General features: G+C 43.3%; 1 protein-coding gene across 5 annotated transcripts in view; it reads right to left on the bottom strand.

Moving 5' to 3' along the window:
* SETBP1 (SET binding protein 1) overlaps positions 1-18,744 on the bottom strand; it is a 248,673-nt gene extending 229,929 nt beyond the window's left edge. For 2 of the 5 annotated variants that reach the window (XM_069218823.1, XM_069218842.1), the window contains exon 1: positions 18,547-18,744. The gene's annotated coding sequence lies outside the window, so the exon portion shown is untranslated. Of the gene's footprint in view, positions 1-17,300; positions 18,459-18,546 lie in introns of those variants that run through there. The other 3 variants (XM_069218812.1, XM_069218838.1, XM_069218831.1) reach the window with 2 other exon arrangements.
* Between the last annotated feature and the right edge of the window lie 2,215 nt (positions 18,745-20,959).

Genomic DNA, 20,959 nt, shown 5'->3' with positions numbered 1-20,959 from the left:
CTACCAGGATGCATTTGGGCTCTCCTTTACTCAAGTATACCAGTCATGTCATGGAATTCAAATGATACTAGTGATTGGTGATAGGCTCCTTTGCATCATGGAGTCCATCACTTCATGGTGTTACCCCAAGATTGAGTTCCCATTTTGAGTAGAAGTATGAGTTAGCCCAGCAAGATTTTAATATAAATAGTGATCACAAATACACACCTTTGAATGTACCATATTCGAGCCCTCAGCAAGCTGCTGCCAAGCTTCATCACTCAGAAGTATAAGCAGCTGGAACATATCCTAATTTGAGAGCAGGCAAATATAGTCAACTTATCTCTTGAGCCAACTGGCTGAAGAGCAATATTTGTAACAAAGCGTACCAGACCTTACCATTTGGACGTCTGTAGTTGTCACCTTGTATGCTTCATGTCACACATAAAATGTGTGAGCACTTCTATCTATTCACCACTGTAATATTTACAAGTAGAGTGACATCAGATGCTCTAATAGTCAGATGTAAGTCTATTCAAAGTCGCAAACAACTGCCATTTGGCAAACGCAATAGCACAAGGTCTGGACGAATTTTAAATTACGCTGGCAGGACTTCAGGAATATTGTGGAATTCCCGAAATTCTGTCACTTTATGTAATTATATGACACACACCCTCATGGTAAAAATTTACAGCGAACACACAGGAACAACAGAAAGCAAGCGGCTGTCCGTGGTTCTATTATTTGCTGCATTTTTTTAAAGCATGAAATGCATCCTGCTTAACAAATTGGCACACATTGTGCTAAAATATTTAGTTCAAAATGATGGATTTGAATTTCGCTAAATTTCACCAACATTTGGCATAATTAGGTGAAATCAAATTATGCAAATTCTCACATACCCCAAATAGAACATGGTAAACCCCTATAGCCCTAAGGAAAATACTGTAGCTGTCACTGAGCCAGAATCTGCAAATGCAGCAGGTATATGGTCTGATTTACAGCACAAGCTAGGCTAAACTTAGTTGTGACAGGCAACAATTTGAAAGTATCTACTACAAACAGGCATTACACATTCACTGCACAATACACTGTAAAGCAAACACAAAGAGGATTCAATCTTAAAAGAAAAAAAAAAAAAAACTTGCGTTACATTAAATACATACCATCTCTGTGGGTTTAAAACAGAAAAAAAACAGAGTTAAGGATTGGGCTGAAGTATGACTACACAACGTGGATCCACGAGGCCCGGAAGATTTTTTAACTATTTACTCGCCACCAAAAACAACTGCACTTTTTAAGATGGATGGAGACAAGTTCCCAGAGCCACAGCTAGGACCATGCAATCGAGTTCGGAACTAAGGTGGCCTTAAGCGGGTCTAAAATGATTTTACAGACACGTTGCTGATTTTTAGTCAGAAGCTTAAAGTGTTGCCGGCCTGCTTAACATGTATATCAACACTGTAGTGCTGCTGTCAAACATTGTTCCGGGAATCTCCAGGTAAAACTCAACTAGTTCAAGTGCAAGAATCTGGAGGCATGCAAGACTAGCCTGGAATCTCAAACTTCTGAGGACCAACTACCGCTTTCATGGGGGTAGGAGAAAGGCAAGTGTCAGGTACCAGAGGCGAAGTCAATTCAAAGACTACACTATGCAAAGGCCACAAACAGAAATCTTAGTAGATGAATGATTATAATCTACTTCACAGCACTAGATGTATTATGGCGTACAGACACATCGCTTTAGAAGTAGACATCAACAGGCAGTAAAAGGTTCATCCACTGCAAACCACTACTGTACTACTCAGCGGAACCCTGATTCAATACATACTCATATCACCCTGTATTGCCAGGGACATAACTGGATCTCTTTATTGCTAGGTAATTACCCTCCAGCACAGAGGAGAATCTGAAAGGCGGTCAGCATGGCAGAAGTCTTACAGTTTAAGTAAGCTATTACACTTCCTTCGCATAGATTTTTAATTAAACTCTGTGGTATGAAAATATTTCTGTCATTTGAGAGTCACTTGAAATTATGTTCTCAAATCTTTTGAGACGACATGGACACTTGATTATCCTCTGGCCGGCCGTTTCGACCTTCCGCATAATCAGTGACGGCAAATCAAATAAGATCTCATCGGAGCTGCATGGATGAGGTGTCGGCTACTAGGCAGGATATACATTTTAGCAATGGTTGATGGGTAGAGACAACACTGCCCTCCCTGAGCCACCTATACAGGACACCACTGGTGTCTAGGAGCAATGAAATAAAACACATCAGCTGGAGTGCAAATTTGTAGACTTAGTTGACATCATCAACTGAAAGGGTTGAGCCATACTGCATGGTCTGCACGTCCTTAGTGCAACTGAGAGGAGACACCTGGATAAAAAGCTTCGGCTTGGACTACATGTACTAAGCAATAAACTGGTATTGCCTGAATTGCTACATTATCCTTAAACTGCTGTAACCTCTTCAAGTGTGAAATGCAAACATATTTCACAATGTGAAATCCTTGCCAAATCTTTTTCTTTAATACATCTGAATATTTTTTTACCCAATTATTGACTCCTGCTTTCCACGCTTGGGGAAGTATTGTATTTGTCTCGAACAGCTTAAACTTTCTGCAGTGCTGCAGTTTTCGAGTTTTACTATTTTTTCAACAGTAGTATAAGCCCATAGTATAAATGTGAACTGCTAGAGTCCCACACGCTGATCGTACAATTGAAAAGCATGCGCTGTTCACAAACTATGCCACGGTATGCACAATACCCATTTACCACTGTGGCTGGCAAAACCGTCTAATCCATGTCATGCTGTGGATCTTGTAAATCCAGGAATAAGCCTGGAGGACAAGAAATCTACACTCTGGCATGTTGCTTCAGCAATAAGCACAGAACATGAGTGATGATTCTCTCACATCAGTAGTAATCCTGCCAAGCTCCTTCACATAGAACTTGGTACAATATTCACAGAAAGGACCTGCAAGACGCCAGCACCCAGAACGGGGTAGAAAACACCAGTCCAAGTCCTAGAAACTCCCAACATCTTGTGCTCATTACATTTGAAACAGAAGACACTGATCCTAATGATGTCCTACATGGCTGCTGGTTTTTTTTTATATTTCAGACATTTCTATGAAGTTCAACTTACTGGTGTATCCCTCTCCTGCACTGTAAAGTACTAACAAGGCCAAATGTCTAATGTAGGTTTGGTTCAGCCCCGCACAGATATTCCCAATTGGATTTCAGAAATTTACAGGTGCGATATTTATTATACTTACAAAATTCCCACGATTTTACACTGTGTGACTTGTGGCAGGAGCTACTCAACCAGTAAAGCATGAGAAAACATGGTCTTTGCCCCACTCCATATTTCTGAAGGTTTGTAAACCTCAGAAGATAAAATAAATCTTGCCAACTATTTTACCTTTATTTCCCATAGGGCATGATAACCACCTCAAGTTTAAAATGAGAGCTCGTATGGTATACCTTTTACTAGAATCTGAAAACTGTTCACAGACAAAGAATGGGAAAAGCAAGCTATTACTGAGTTAGAAAAGTCTAGGAAAAAAGCAGTTATTAATATCAACATGTCACGGCATCTTATATTGACCAAACGCGTTCTTACAGAGACTTGGTTTCTTAATTGAATACGGTTTACCTCCTTAAGAGAGGAGGTATCAGAGAATTGAAGGAATTTGCCCTAAGAGCTCACTGTGGTTAGCGGAGAGATTGGAATATAGAGAAACTCATATGCTAGCCAACATGAGAGTAGACATACACATGAAACTACGAAAGCACCCACACTTACCACCACTTCTCCAGTAGATCACAGGTGACAACAGTCTGCTCTATTTCCACTACTCCTACGCTAGTAACGCTCAACCCTACTTAGATACCACTGAGAAGGAAAATGCCCAGACTGAAGAACATCTGCCCTTGCGTTGCAATGTGAAGGAACCTTATGACAACTATTATATACTACAGAGCTGACTACAGTACCTCAATACCACATGCACACCAAACGTACCCGGATTAATATTCTCACACTCTACTTAGATCAATCAATTGAGCTATGGTCTACTACAGGTGAGGAATGTAATCAGCACCTCCCATGACTACCTGTATCACATCTGAAGTACGCTCAACCTCATAAGAACTGCAAGGCAGAAACAATAACTTATCACCAGGGTGGACACCGAAAACTCACTTTATCTCATGCTGACAAATCAATTCACTGACTAAAGGTGGCTCAGAAAACTGCAGTAGGGCCATTAGCAGGAAAGAAGCCCATTCACTCTGTCTACTGACTCTGTCTTTATGACCATCGGCCTCACATCACCTAGCCAAAAACTGCAGAGATGGGCCTGTGTTAGCAGAGCTACACTTTGCAGGTTGTGCATTCATTCAGTGAGTGAAAAGCAGAGGATGTCTGAATGATCTGGGCAGTCTCTAATGCTGGTTTTTGTGCCTATCGATGGCAAAATTACGCTTGCACCAAAGTACAATCCCTCTTGTACTGTGGGTGAGAAGCCATTAACCATGCACTGGTTCCTGCTGAACCCAAGAATGCAGTCTATTCCTATTATAACATATACTGTGAGTGAGTGTTCAGTTCTTACACAGAAACTTACTTTACCGCTACAAATGTTTGGGATTCTAACCTAAAGAGCTTGCAGATGCATCTAGATTTTTGCTCCCTTTGTGAACATTTCTTACAAATAACAGTGACAGCTAAAGGTTTTAAATAGCACATCATGTTATATCTCTGCAATTGTGCTTAACTGGTGTTATCCAACTGATTGGTGCTCAACTGACTGCATTTGCAAGAATGGAAGGCTGGTTTAGTCTCACTGGGAATCAGACTCTTGCGCTGTAGGTCACAGCAAAAGTCAGCAGTGAGCACATAACTATCCGAGGCATTCTGCCGGCTGTTGAGAGTAACTTTATGATAAACTGGGGGTATTACTGAATATTCAATTTTCCATAAAACTATCTTCAATTCCCATTAGAAAAGGGAACATTTAAAACCATTAGCATTGGGCGGGCTTTATTCTGCACCTATAAGAAACAAAATGGAGTATTCTTTATCCAGAAAACAATTTTGATACATTGGTTTTCCGACTGTGAATCTTCTGGTTAATAATCTCATTTGAATCAATCAATCAATCACAACAGTAGGCAACATAATTCCATGATGCCCTGCCGCAAATAAAGTCCACTGGTTAGCTGAACTAAAGGCCTAGAGCAGTTCCAAGCAGAGCAATACTTTCTGAGGTTGGCCTTAGCCGACTTCCCCGACTCTGGTTTGTAACCCAAGGATCTCTTCCCTACTATTTCTGTCTGTTCAGATATCTAACTTAATTAAGTGCAAGAAGCTTCTAGGCACACAATACACTCTTTGCAAACATTAACAGAAGCTAAAATCACAGGCTCGGCACAGCAAACGCTGCTTTTATTTCGCGTACCCTACAATTGTTCACCTTTCAGCACTTTCCGCCTCAATTACACGTGTGTAGGATACAAAGCCATAGAACAACTTTTTAATGGAGTACTTTGTTAAGCTGAAAGCAAGCTCTCCATAGAAACTGGTGTTTTTCAAGTCATCTATCGTTGTATGTAATCGCACCACGACCTGCAGGGCTTGCCTGGTTGATCAATATTTGACCTTCTTAAGAATAGCCTTGCTGCATCTTGTTGCGATCATACTTGATTGTCGTTTTTGGTCACCAACACTTAATTTACCACCAATTATGGGGACTTCGAAGCCCTGGAAACGTTAGGAACGCAAGCCCTGCTAAAAACACTTTTCTTTAAAAATAGCAATCCATCAGCTCTACATGCGTTCACTATAACTGCACAGATACCGTAGCTGTGCTCACTGAGTCCGCACGCCTGCCAGCATGACTACTGGCCTCCATTAACCACAGCATCTTACAATTCAGGAGTTAGATCAGCCAGGTCTCTAACCTGGCCAGTTATTGGTTTAGTATCTAAGGCGAAAATGACCTATTCCTGGGTACCCACCCTCAACCCTGTCTAGTCATCGTAACACATGCTCCCTAGCAAGACTCCAGGCCCTTACATCGTATTGACAAATAGCTCAAATTCTGTGAGCCAAGAATATAACCTTAATCCAAAACGTCCAAGTCAGCATTATCAAATTCCAGACACCAGCTCTTGAAACATTCTTCCTTCAAAGTAAACCTTCAGAAATTGAGAAAGGAACATAAACATTTCTAGAAAAACAGCCAACCTCCATTCTGCTTGCCACATTAGTTGACAATTATCATTTAGATATGGGTAGCACACATTTATACCTAACAGAACCCCGTACACATGATTATTGCAATTCATACCTTAGTTTCTTAACTGGATTCCTGTACATCCATCCAAAACATCAGATGGCAACAGGAAATGCAAGCACAACAAACCTTCCAGAAGTTAAAATACAGTACTTAGCAACACTGCTATAGCTAAGTTACTTCAAGGATCACAGTGGAAATCAAGTTGTTCTCATTAGAAGACAACCTTCTTTAGGCAAAACATTAAACACAGTAAAAATCTACTACACAAGGCAGCCTGCGGATATCACAACCAAGCGTTCAGTCGAGCCTGCCGTCTCATATCAGAAGGACCCCTTTATCTAAAACATATATATATATAAAAAAGAATCTGTAGGAAAAGAAGATCAAACAATCACTAGGACAATACAACGAATCAGTTAAGCAACCAGTAGACGAATCTTGTCAGACAATGGAAAAACTGTATATTGCGTTCATGACTGCTTTTTCTCTCCAGACTATTGGAAGGATTTAAAGGGGTGGAATCTGGATTTTTTTCCCAGCATTGCTCCCAAGGCTGGCTGTGTCAGCTCCGCTTTGAGTTTCACAATAGTCCATTATGTGGCATTTAATGTTAGCATGATTTGTGAAGTAATCACTACTCACAGGCCATCATCCGGACAGCTGGTGAACAGGATTACCAGAGCTCGGGGATCCAATAGGATAGTTATCTCATCTAATAGAAGCCTCCATCAACATGTTTGGAATTTATCAGGTGCGATAATTAATAACGTGTACCGAGTTTTGCCATCCTTACCACACCCGCCGCGTGTTCAATTTTTTTCTAGATCTTTTTCACTCTCTAAATTCCAGCAGGTTTGACCTGCCAAAATGTAAGAAGGAGTGTGCACTTTAACACGCCCAGTAATTACCAGGAGATAAACATTGCACCATTTATAATTGGGATCCCTGAGCTGACAGGTGCTTGCTCAGGGATCACAATTTACTGGGACAATTACTGTCAAACAATATTTCCACACAATGCAACCAATATAACGTTTTAGGGAGACATCCAATTATATTCCATTTGTTTGGATATCTCCATGGTCACAGCCACACACACTTCTGAATACTCCACATACCAGCCAACAGAACATAACTCCTTACGCACACTGAACACAGAGGTCAGCAAATAGGCATCATGACACCCCAAATCCAGTACTAACTCCAGTCAACACAACAAAACCTGCCAGGCAATGAAAAGCTAAGAACCCATACAGCACAAACACCTTGACAAGACCTCAGGCCACACCAGCTACAGCTGCTAACCTATCAATTTGTATAAAATGTAATGTCAATAACAACAGAACCACAAATCCGCCACAGACTGCCATAAGTGTAATCAGCCTCCAGTCTGACTGAATGCTCGAATTCGCAGTGGGTACAGGGTCATGGGAGCACCACAAGGATGTACTAAAATAGCATGCAGTCTTAGTCTAATAGCAATCAGGCAGAATTAACAGAGGTGCTTAAACCTACACTAGCCTCTCACCTCTCTATGAAGAGAGAACCCCTATTTTGCTCCTATTAGTAGGGCCAGCGCAAACAAAACTAGATAATATCCAGGCTGCAGTGCATCTTTATCAATACACATTGAAAAAAAATATTTGATGTGTCTGACCATCTCATGATTGGCCGATCTCATTGTGCACATTTTACACCCTACCGCCATGACACCGGTTCAAAATGTATAGCAGCCTTTCCAACTACAGATGCTTTTTGATGCTCTCAGAACCAGACAAAAGCCAAGACAATAATTTCCTATCTCAATTCGGTGTGCAGAGTCAGAGTCACTTAACTAGCAATTGCTTCATCAACCCCTGATGCATCATGTATTTTGCATCCTATACCGCAGGCTGTCTTGAACGTCAGCCATGTTTGCCGGGTATCTGATGCAGAATATCAAATTCAGGCAATCTCTGCTTTCTCCATGCCTGTAATGTATAGATCGACTCCCTCTGCTCTTACTTCACAGCCCTCTATGTGGCCGCTCCCTGGAACTGTCTGCACCAGCCCATTGCAATCACTGCGCAATCCGGTTACCTTGCAGGCCACACTTTTTTCAACATGCTCATCGTGACCTTTCACTGCTGCCACACTAAGCCATGGGTGGCCACTATCATCAGTAATCCATTATGATTGAAACCCTTGTGGCAGACACATTGAATACATTTGCCGCTCTTTTACTCTGATTCATTAATCTACAACTGAGGTACCTTTATCATTCACAACATCAAAAACCGCTCCATCACAATACATACACTGATTAACCTCATCTCACCATTGCAAACAAATACTCATCTCCACCCTCTACTTTTATAAATGTGGACAGACTCCTCATTCTAAGCCCTTGCTGTTCCCACTTGATTTGATGGTACCATACATTATACTGTTTTTTTTCATTTATGTTATTTAATTTTCCTATGGTATAAAATCCCAATAAAACACTCTTGAAATAAAAACAAAATGGCTTTTGTTTTTTGCACCAGTAGGACTTGATCAGCTGCTAAAATGGACAGCAACACCACAGTGACAACTGACACAGCTGAGGTCCCCCTTCCATAAAAGGTCCAGCTATAAGTTACCATGCTCTGAATGAAGTAAATTATTTTGTCAAGCTCGCCAATGGCCAGAAACAGGTTGCCCTGGTGCTAGAGTTAAAAAAAAAAAATAACAAGTGCACATCTGACTAAGCCATAGCAAAGACATAAGATTGCAGTTGCCGAAGAAAGTAAACAGTCTTCTGGGGCAATGTAGAGATGAAGGGTAAGAGGTCCATGCCTTGGGAGTGGCTACAGAAAGTGTGCGACCATCTTGCTTCACAAGGAAAAATCTTGAGACCGCCAGAAGACTGTCAGACACAGAAGGTAGCATCCTATCAATTTTGTGTTGAGCAAATGTCTCTGCAGATGACTAGAAGCAGAGGCATGACTCACTTTATGGTAAAGCTGATGGGCCTTAAGTAGGTCCCGCTTTCACACCTACAGCCAGTATAAAAAGTTTAGATGAGTAGAAACACAAGTTTGTCTGTTTAAGCCTAAGACAAGTCGTACCGCCACATTTTGAATGCATTGAGGTCTGGTTTCAAAATAAAGCCGGAGACCAAGCTGAAAGGAATTACAGTAGTCCAGTCGAAAAAACATAAAAGCCATTTAACACTAGTCTGGTGGTAAAACAAAGATGACCTTAAGACGAGGAACAAAAAATAAAAAAAGTAAAATAAATGAAAGTCAGTTGATCTGTTCACCAAATGAGTTTGTGATCAAAGGTAGTGCCAAGACTGGGGGCAGAGGTTGTCAGATCGGGAAGTGATCCAAAGTTAAGATTGCCATCAGCTAAGATTTCAGATTGGAGACTTGCCAGATACTGGCACCTCTGTTTTATCTGAAGTTATGGGCACAGAGAGTTAGAATTCTCCCTAGACATGGTTGATCTTTGAACATAGCCTTGAAGCACCCCCACATGAAATGTTTTAAATTAAAACTGTCTGGAATTGACAAGTCAAAAAGAAGTTCGAATCAATCTAGACCCAGGTTACACATCAAGAGAGGTCTATTAAAACTAGGGATGCCAACCCACCGTTATCTAGAATTATCCAAGTCATTAGAAGCTGATGTCAACAGTGTTTCAGTGCTGCAAGGGAAGCAAAGGCCTGAACGTTACGTGGCTCAGAAACAGCAGCAAGCTAGGTATTGACAACAATTTCATTAATTTTGGATGAAAAGGAAGAAGGAAAATTGTTCTAAATTTGGCCATAACACTGGGATCTGATGTACATTTCTTCAGCATGACGACTAGAGGTTTCCAAAGCGACACATTTTGTTAAAGGAGGGGCTAACACAGAAGCAAGATCTTTTACCAACCTAGAGGACTGATATCTAGTGGAGAGCCGGAGAAAAATATATATTCTTACGAGATTGCCACAAAGGTTAAGGTTCTCATAGTTCCTAAAGGCTTCCTGCTACTGCAAAGGGGAGCCAGAGAGGGGAGCAGTGATACACTATTTGTTAGAGGAAATTGTCCAAAGAGTGTCGTCAATTTTCAATGAAAAAAGTTGGATAAGTCAGCGCATAGTTGTTAAGGATGATCCATAGTCCATTTGCAGGCAGCACAATTGGCTATACTGCTAACAAGCATTTCCAAAGCCAATAGGTATCAGCTGTGAAACATACTGGCTTTACCACTGCTTGTGGCCTTCTTAGATAACCACTAAGAAAATGCACACATCTGTTGCGTCCATAGTGAAATAGCATTTTGTAAAATATTATGAAATGTATGAATAATGGCTGCCATGAATGTGCTTGTATTCATGGCAGCCATCTCAGAATTAATTGTATTTCAAAGAAATGTTGCTTCAAAACGACAACCACTAATGCATGCACATCCACAGTGGCCATTTTGGAATGACAATTTGTTGAATATTACAAAATGCATGAAAAGATGGCTATTGCAGATGGGCCCGCATCCACTATGGCCATCTTTTAATGCAATTTGTTGTAAAAAATCTCATTCAAAAATGGCCTCTGTGCATGCATTTACATCTGTTGAAGCCACCTTGAGATGATTGAAAATCGATTTAAAGATGGTCTCCTAGTAATAATGCAGCGCCAGCAAAAATATTAAGTAAAATAAAATAAAATAAAGAAGAGAACAGGTCAAATAGCTGCTGAGCGGGTGGTTGGAGGGAGAAGAGAGAAGCAGGACGACGATGTAAAGCAGGGTCTCTCCCATATAATGAAGATTATGGTCTAACTTCAGAAGTGGAAGGATTCATTTTCCAATCACAAAACTGTGAAACTGAAGTGCTCCTCAGTGGAACAAATGAAAGAATTGGGACGAAAGTCATAGAAGCAAGAGCAGGGAATTGAAAGACACAAAGCCATCTAGTCTTGAGCACAGGCCTGACTCAAACCTCTCTCTGAATAAATGTAATGGAAACAAAAAGTCATGTCAAAATTGAAAAAGAAAACTTGGAAAGGAAAGCTCACTTTGTCCTCAGTTTACCACAACACATTGTGGGACCATACACAATAGCAGATCACCATAACAGACCTTCAACCGGGACTTTGCGTGTCAGAGACATTCTAAAATCCTGCTTTCCAAAGCTCAGTCTTGGTCATCAATCTTCAAAAGGTGGGCAGTCAACTCTATTATGATTTTGGATCACAAATATAAATTGAGAACACTTGACCAAACAAGTTAAGAGCTTGTCATTATTAATGTGATTTTATACAAGGGTAACTCATTCTGAATGATGTGCAGTGCCTTGGCTGTCTCCGTCCTAATCCTTACTAGCTACAATGTTCCCTTTGTCTTCCAGAGTCCTCTTTAAGTTAACCTATATTCTTTACCATATCTACATCTCCTTAAAAGAATGCATTAACTTATATTACATTTAAAAAAAAACAAAAATAAAATACACCATTTCATTGAAAGTCCTACAACTCATGCCATTCTAACTAACTCTTGGAATTGTTTTAATAAAAAATTATTTTTATTTGTGTCGGTTTCCTTTAGGAATGTGAAGGTCTATCCTAGCCCCAGCACCACTTATTTACAATGTATAATGTTCAATTACTGAATGCCTCATTAGAGGGTGTTTGATTTAACTAATTTTCCACATTGATGGCCTTTTTCTAGACTAATGACCCTGCCATGATCCACCTGGGAACGTGGCTTCCAAAACTTCTTTCTGGCATCTCGATGAAGCCTCACAAAAATGTGCACAGTAATAATACAACATCCCATATTCTGTTGGTTATACCTCTCCTGTGGACCATCACATCTCATACAAGACTATATTAATACAGAAAGTGCCACATGTGTAGAGGGCCGGCCTTTAGCATAGGCGAGCTGGGCCCAGGCCGCCAATTTTCTGAGGGACGCATGGAGGTGTGTGCATTAAGGTTATGCCAACAGCAGCACCCTTCTCATCTTTCTCCAGCCTTGGTACTGCCTGTTCATCTCTGTCTGATTGGTCAGTTTAAAGTGGTTTGAGTCCTTCATTATCATACCACTGGGATGTTTTTAACGCCCCTTTAGCCCCCTTCCTTGCCCTCCCTTCACCCTCTGACCCCTGCTGACACACATAAAAAAAAACATAATCTGCGTGAGGCAGCTAATCTATCAGTGACTTAGGTGAGCTGGAGGAAGTTTGGGGATGTTTGTGTTCAGAGGCCTGTCGCTGGTCATCTAGGTACTGACCAGTGAACACATAAGTGACCCCCTGCTGCCTCATTTAGTTCACTACCATCAGCAAGGGTGCCAGATTTCTCTCTGCCCGTACCCAGGGCTCTATCTTATTAAAGGCAGCTCTGCATATGCATAAAGTGATATGAAGTCTGCAGTTATACTATCTAGATACAGATGCAGTACTCCAGAAGATACCTCATTAGTGATATAGTTTGTTACAGGGATGCCTCAACTGACATTTACTAGTGTATGTTGTAAAAGGCCTATGTTCGTAATGGCTCAGTGGAGTCATACCTTCTCTTCAGGCACCTGTGATTGAGCTTGTGGTCATATGTTTGGTCACTCAAAGTGTTGTGCCATCAACCTTCCATGGTCAATAAAATACATTGGGTAAATATCCTTTATTAATAACACCAAAGGCCCCATTTGCTAGTGAATATGCCCTCTACAGATACACCTCTTATGTTATGTAAATATAGTGACACATGGTAGTGCTACAGGTCCAGGTGTCCTCCACTAGGGGACTAGTACTTCACAGTGTGTAGAGATTGTCTAGAAGGCTTCATTGACACTGTAAACCAGGGTCCATGTCTCTCAGCCAGGACTGTAGTTTTGGGAAGTCCAAGAGCTGACAAAAAGGCTTCATTGAACAGGTAAATTGTCCAACTCATCTTGAAGGTACACAGAGCGTAACCTGATCTGTGGTCATGTTTAAAGTAATTTCAATATTGTTCTCCTAGCGCCTTCAGACTTTTTGCTTCTTGTTTGGCTTCCTTGAGTTTAGGTAAGCAGATTGGTCTGGCAGGGCTGGGTCTCAGGGGTGACCAGGTCAGCATGTACCAGGGGTTCAAGCTTTTAAAGAGTTCAAAACATTGGTAACATAGAAACACAGCCCTATAATACATACCCTACCCCAAGAAGTCAGATAGAAACTAAACTCCTGATATGGCCACAATGCAGATTTGTACAAGGAGTAACAAACGTCCTGTTTTCTTCAGACATACCTATTTATAGACACCCATCCATCCCATGTCAGTATGTGTACCAAGGCATAGCCTGATGTTCCAAACATGAGGCAGGCACACATTCCGTTCAACAATAGAAATAATGTTACTATGAATATAGCACGCACTCACAAAAATAACCAACAAGCACTAGCAAAAGCCAAAAGATCTCACCCATGTAATATATTGCACATGGGGCAGCCATTGTTGAATAATTTTTATTATGCTTTTTGAAAAATGATTTATAGCTGAACAGATCGTGTGTCCACACACATAAGCGCAGCCATTTCTTTTTTTCCTTTACAACATTGAGACAAAAAAATTGATGAACAGGCAAGACAAAACAAGCTCTGCAAGAACAAGTGACTCTGCAGCCAACCAGCTATGGGTATCTAGAGACAGATCACTTAAATCTTTTTGACCCAACTTCAGGAGAGAACCATACCAGAAACAACAGCCAAACTGCCAAAAGAGACTTGCTATGCCACAAGTCCACAATTTAAAAACAGAACCAGTAGTTCAAGCCCTCACTTTTCAAAGCCTGCCAATAGTGCAAAGTCAATTGTTTAAGCTCATCACAACCTACCTGGAACAAAATGAAGTGTGTGCTTAATAAGCATGTGCATAGGGAGCTGTAAAGGAAGCAGAAATTGGTTTACAAAGACAGGTCACTCAACACTTTTGGCCAAAGTTGAATGTATCATTGATCTAAGTTTAAACAAAAAACAAAAAAAATCAACAACAAAAAAATCACTCTAGATATTCATTTGAGCTACAATAAGCTGTGGAAGGCTGAAATGGCTGCAGTATGCTAAACCAGGAATTTGCTGAGCAATGAATAGGTAATCCTTTTTAAGTGCTCAACACACCTTGACATGAATGGAGGACATCAACCTTCAGTACCACAGAACTGTAATCATGGTCCATGCTATAAGACGCTATTGGAAAAAATGACGACTAATGACAGAGTGGAATAATTCACCAGTCAGAATCTATGCCAGTGGCTCAGGTCTGCAATGGAAGCGATCAAGCACGTTTTCATGGAAGTCAGCCAATACATCCTGCTTAGACGATAATGCTTCAATAATGTAAGTCTTAAGTCCCATGCGATAAGAAACAAAGATTACAAACTCCAATTCCATGGGCCAAATTACCCATTTCTCATCCCAGGTTACAGGGAGAGCAGATTCTTGGCACAACTGCATCTCAATAGAATCCTGTTTTCAATTAAAGTTTGAGAGTCTACAGAAAAAAAAAGGTTGGCATTTTAAGCTCTTGTGGTAAATCTAACAGCCAGTGCCTCCAAGGGGATGCGAGAGGGATCTCCAATCCCAGTGCATTTCTCAACTTTCGTCCTCGCAAAGCAATTACAGGGTAGTGAGTACAGGCTCAGCAAAATGTAGCCGACAATAATTACTTTGGGATCTCTCCTATGAGGTTTGCCTAGAACTTTTCCCTTTCGGATAACTTACAATTTACTGTGGTAAAGAGAGATGGGACTGACAGCTGTTCCAAGACAATTTTATTTGGGATTATTGTATTCAAAATTCTTTGCTAAACATCTGAAATGAAAAATCTGTTCAGAGGTGATATCAAAATAGCATATTGAACTTTATGGCAGAAATTAAAAGAGGCCAGAGAGTTACACTTTACAGAATGCTGTATTTTGGAGTCTGGGGAAAGACACTGAAAGAAAGCTTGAAGACTTGTATGACCACTGAAAGTCTGTTTACCTTTTCCATTGAATGTCCTATTACATGCCCTTGCTCTAAAGGACGCCTCAAGATGCTCTTGTCAAGGATAGCTGTGTGACATCACAACTGAAAGTGCCTCCGAACTCGGAGGCTGCTAAATCAATAAAGCTTATAAGGTATCTGTGTCGAATAATATCAAACACCTCACAGGAGTCTGTAGCAGCCCTTTGCTTCTGAAAGCCTTGTGTCAATACCAAAGGGATCAAACGATTACTTCCCTAGACAACTGAGGACTACCAGGATCACTGCCTTCCTATCGAAGAAAGCTTGACTTCTATAAATTTAATGTTGCGGGCTTGCAAAGCAAGGTTTGATGCTGAAAATACAGACCTTGACACCTGCTAATGTGGTAAATAAGAATAAAATGGAAAGATTGTATAAAGTGTAGGCTTTTGAGATGCCTCAGAGGGCCAACCCTCAGTGAACTGTATGGAACGAAGAATGGTGTGGGCTACCCCAGAGGTGCAGTATCAGTTAACTGAACATCAACGCCACTGAAAGAGTTGCGCATTGTGATGATAAGGCTGGTGCGATTCCATCTCAGCTGTTGATGCAACAATCACGACTGAGGCACTCAAATGAAAAACGGTTCCACTTTGGAGGGAGGGGAGATTGATGGAGGGAATTTGTGTCCTCATTACCGGTTGTAACGCATTTATTTCTGCCAAACAGGAGCCGTAATGAGGAAATCTGTGAGAATATGGCCGATTACTCCACTATAAATATGGGGGATGGACATGGGGCTCTAACACACAGCGGGGTCAGATGCCCCCCTGAGGCCGCCTGTCAGCAGATCAAGCACTGAAGCATCCCAGCAACCATAAGAAGAAAACTGACCAGGCCACACGGAGGCAGAGGGATCGAGTCCTTGCTAAAGAAGCAAAAGGCAGCATTGGTCCTGACCCCATCATTCTCATCAACATACGTCACCAGGACAGTCCATTCAAGTCATGCCATTTTGTTCACCTTCGAGCCTTCCTCCAAAAGTTACCGTTCCAGCCCCTTGAGGCTGTCAACACACATCTAGCTACAAGCACAGTCTATTTAATTCAAGAGCAAAGCCCCCCGGAAAGGGGGTCTCTGACGGGGCAGCTTTAAAACAAATTGTTGAGACTTCGGGGGTGCGTGTGGGCCGAAACTGACAGCCGGTGGCGGGTCAGTGGCTCTGACAAACCCCTTTGAAGATGATCCCTGCAACAACATTGTGTTTTCTGTTTCTCCTCGAGACAACCCTTGCAGAACGTAGTGCAAGCCCAAACAGGGTGGATGTCTGTGGCGAGGTTGGGAACAAGGCATGTTTATGTGTGTGGCGAGGAGGAGGGGGATGTCGTAGGAGTGTTTGCGCGTGTTTTTCTGAATGTCAGTGTGTTTCTAAATGTGTGCGTTTTGAGCTGGAGTAGGTACCTACGTGTTGGTGTGCTTTTTGAATGCGTTACGTGCGGGAGTTAGTGTGTACCTGGACACGTTTTTTCTGTGAGCGTTGTGTGCCGTTTGTGTTTGAGAGGGTGTGCGTGGTATTTATGGGTAGACAAGTTCCTTTGACAGATCTCTCCCCTGAGAAGGAACATAAGCGCCCCTTTTTGGCCGTGCACAGACCCCGTGACCGATTGTGCAATGGGCACTTGCAGTCCCTGACATCTTAGCTCGCGCAAGGGCGAGCCAGGTGTGCGCAAATATCAACACACAACAAAATGCAGAACACCACTCCACCTCCTCCCCCAAAAAAGCACACGTCTATGTTTTCTAATAACGAGGCTTAATTTGTGCGTTGATGAGCAGTGTCCTTTCAATGTCACCTGGCTACAGATTCGTAAATGCACACACATTACACCTTTCCTTAAAGCTTCCGCCATACTGTTGTAAATGAGACATGTAAATAAAACGTTCAGAATCTGCATCATCTCTAGCAAGTTGCCAAGAAAGCTACACACACGATCCCCTAGCCCCACCGCCAATGCACCCTTATACACACACACTACTCCATGTCGAACCCCCAGCCCCCTGTGCAACGCGCCCCCTTTACTTACTCAGAGTGCCAGCTCTCCCGCTGGAAAATGAAACGGAGTCGCGTTAACTTTTGGTTCAAGGGGACGAAAAAAACACGCGTGCCGCAGGCAGCCGCCGCAAAAGGGGGATTTACTAACCCATGTCCTGGCGGCGCGCAGAAGTCCACATCCCGGTCACCACCCCGCCTCAGCCGGGCCTCAGAGGGGGCGGCCGAGCAGAGCGCCCCTGGGGCGACGCGGCGCTGCCATTCCCGGGATCTGTCAAAAAAAGGATCAGGCGAAAAAAAATATCAAGGGGAAAATGGCGTCTCCTGCAGCTGAAGGAGCCAGAGATTCACACGGAGGAGGCGGCGGGGACGTTCGATCGATCCGTCCGGAGATCCTGGGGCTGCCTGCGGGTCGATGGCGGGATGGCCGGGGTGGGGAGGCTGCACGGGGCCGCGCTCCGCCCGCCCCGCGCCGGCTGCTGGTTTTTCGCAGTGGCGGAGAGGGAGGTTTTGCTGATGACTGCAGTTTAATCAGCGCTGGACTGCCTGTGATTGCTCCGCAGGCTCCCCCGCCACCTCCACTGCCTCCGCCTCCTCCCCAGCCCGGGCTCCCAGTCCCGGAGCGCCAAGGAGGGAAAGAGAGAGAGCGCGCGGGGAAAGGAAAGAGCAGGACGCGGCTGGCGAGGGAAAGGGGGGGAAAAATCAATGCGCCTCGAAAACCCTCGCGCTGTCGGCTGGGGTGTCCGGATCAAAGCGCCCCCACCACCCCGAACCCAGATGTGTTGTCTTCTGAAAGGAGGGCCGGACTTTTTTTTAATGAATCGGATCCAGGGAGCGTGGTGGTGGCTGGGCTGTTGTTCCCTCTCTGAAGAGGGGTTAACGATCACCCTCGCAGGGGCTGCCAAAAAGCCTGGGGGTGGGCAGATGTCACAGGAGCTCCTCTGCCGGGCGAGGCTGAAAACAAAACGGCAAGAACAGCTTTCCAGCTTGGTGTCTAAGGCCACCTGCCCCCCGCCGCCCCGGCTTTAGGGTGGACGCGAAATATCCAGCGGGTGTGTGGTAGCGCCTAGAAGTACTCCGGGTTCACGAATAGAAATCCTTAAGTTCCCAACTTATCGCGTGCACGATCTGTCAGTCTTATCGTCTGCTGTATCCGCCCTACTGCCGAGCCGGTTTCAACAGTACACTCTGCAAGTACAGACAGCAGAAATGCAGTGTACAGAAGCGCGTTCAGTGACACCCCCACCCCCCAAGGCCATCTGGAGGTACACGCACAGTACCTTGAGGTGTGGACAAACCATCGCGCTGCTTGGACCCTCACCCGCCCTTCTGGGAAGCGGAGGGGGCGACCCTGAACAACTTTGCCACGGTGGTCGGTGTCTGTCGGCGTCGGCTGCGGGGCACCATGTTAGCTGGCTCAGCTCCCAGACGGTGCAGCGAGAGGAGGCGGCCTGCTCCGGGCCCGTCCCCGCGTCACTAAGGAAACCAGAGCAGGCCCCAAACTGAAAGCATGCCCCAGCCTTAACCCTCTGCCTGCCAGGCAGGGACGGGAGCGCGCCTGTCACTCACGGCGATGACAGACAGTGGCGCATGGCACAGCCAGGGGATGCTGGCGAGGGAGCCTCGTGCCACCGCCCACTAAACTGGTAGATCATGAGAATAGACACCGGCTGGATAGAAGCAACATTGTATTATAGAGCATTTCTACACACTACCAACAGGGTCGGACTGGGGCAGAAAATAGTCCCAGGCACCAAAATGAAAAGTGCCCCCTCCCCCAAATATTGCTCTTTAAGATAGCTAAAAAAAAGTGCGCCATGTGTGCCAATTGGCGCAGTTTTAAACTTGTAAGTGTTTTGCAAAGTATGGAAGACTGCAAGGGTTTAGGGTTGCTGCAGACAATGCTTGATTTAATATCAGGGAACTCCCCAGTAATACCGGCGCAGAGACCATAAACAGGCAAAAAATTGGCCCACACACGGCCCTGTCAGGCCCACTCGTAATGCACTGCCTGATTGCCCTATAGGTCAGTCCGACAACATCCCGGCTAGAAACACGTGAGATAAACTATACACGGCTAACAAGCAAATGTAACAAAACTGAGGTTTCATGAAAAAATACACCACAGACATAGGTAAATTATCCCGCCAGGCATCTGGCCCCTTTCCAGTTAAAACAAGCAGTAAGCCTAAATTACATAACTATGTATCAAAGTCATTGCTTGTTTTCTTTACCAGTGTTTCTATGATTTGAGTTACTTTCTGAATGTATACACACACTCACCATACACAACAGTGCTGTAGATGGATACAATGTACTGCAAAATAGCAAACATCGACGCCAAAAGCAACATAAGTAGCAGCAGGACAAATGCAAACAAACTTGAGTCAGGAAAAAACATAGACCGTCTGGCAGAAAGAAGGAGATTGCAGATGGCACGCAAGGCTTTGTCTTTATAATAGTCAGCAAAGACATATTATTTCTTTGTGTCCTGTGACACCTGATAAACCATCTAGAGATCATGTTAGGTGAGGCTGTGCCAATGTTACTGGTGCTTCCACGTTATTCATCTTGAGTGTGTCTATTCAGATGGATGTTTTGCACGGGCTGGGTGTGCCAGTACTTCGGACCCAAGAGCTACGGTCATGTATATAGACCAGGCCTGAGTAAAACAACAGAAAAGCTTGAAACAGGCAGTATATGGTTCATTGTTGGCTTCTGGACCATTGAATGTCCAAGCACCTTTTGGAGACCACAAGGAAATGGTTTTGTTTGATGTTATTGCTACACTCAACCATCCTATGAATTTTGGGTTGAATTGGCTTTTACCACCCAACCCATATATTAAGTGGGTGTCCAACACCAAGTTATGAGTTCCACTTTCTGTCGTGAGCATTGTATGTCTTCATCTGCTTATTGTCCCCACCCAAACCTACTAAAGATGAAGGCATGATACCCCTGGGCAATTTGAAGGTACACAATCTACTTCTGGGCATTGTTTTACTAATAATAATAATTAAAAGCTCTACAAGAAGAAAACTACAAATCTTATTGCCGCTCTCCAAACTCTAAAATAAACGAGCAGCCAAACATGAGGCACAGTTTACTACCCAGTTGTCATTTGTGCCTCTGAAAGCCCATCACTGTGTCAAGAGCTTGTTAGGGCAGAATTAGTACGAGTTGTCATCTTATCCATTCTACTTGCAGCCAGTTGCTATTTCCCATTAGCAAGAACAAAAGCTCCAAGAAAATGGAGGAGGCCCAAAGGTCACTATTCTCCTGTATTAGATGCCTACTTCATGAGATGGGGGACTTGACCAGAGGACAGGGACCCACATCCTCTAAAGCAAGAATACAGTATACAAAGGAGGTGAAATCCCACTCAGGAGGTTCTTGAGATTGTAAAAGTAAAGATTTATTTCATTGTTGTACAGGCATTATAGTCCCAAATATTCAAAGAGTCTCTGATTAGTAGGACAAAATGCAAGGTCCAAGGTCCAAAGATGATGACCAAAGAAGAGGAGAGGATCAGCCAACACGTGTTTCGCCCCCTCTGGCTATATATAAGCCGGGGCTTTCTCAAGGCTGGAAATAAACAGAAATATCAAGTTTCAAGTAGAGTTACTCATATAAAACGGGTAAGATGTCATCAAAGACACCATCAAGAAAGTGAGCAGAGAGGAAGTCCCATGC

This window comes from Pleurodeles waltl, chromosome 1_1, assembly GCF_031143425.1.
Source record: "Pleurodeles waltl isolate 20211129_DDA chromosome 1_1, aPleWal1.hap1.20221129, whole genome shotgun sequence".
NCBI lineage: Eukaryota > Metazoa > Chordata > Amphibia > Caudata > Salamandridae > Pleurodeles > Pleurodeles waltl.
This window is presented reverse-complemented; position numbering and strand designations above follow the sequence as displayed.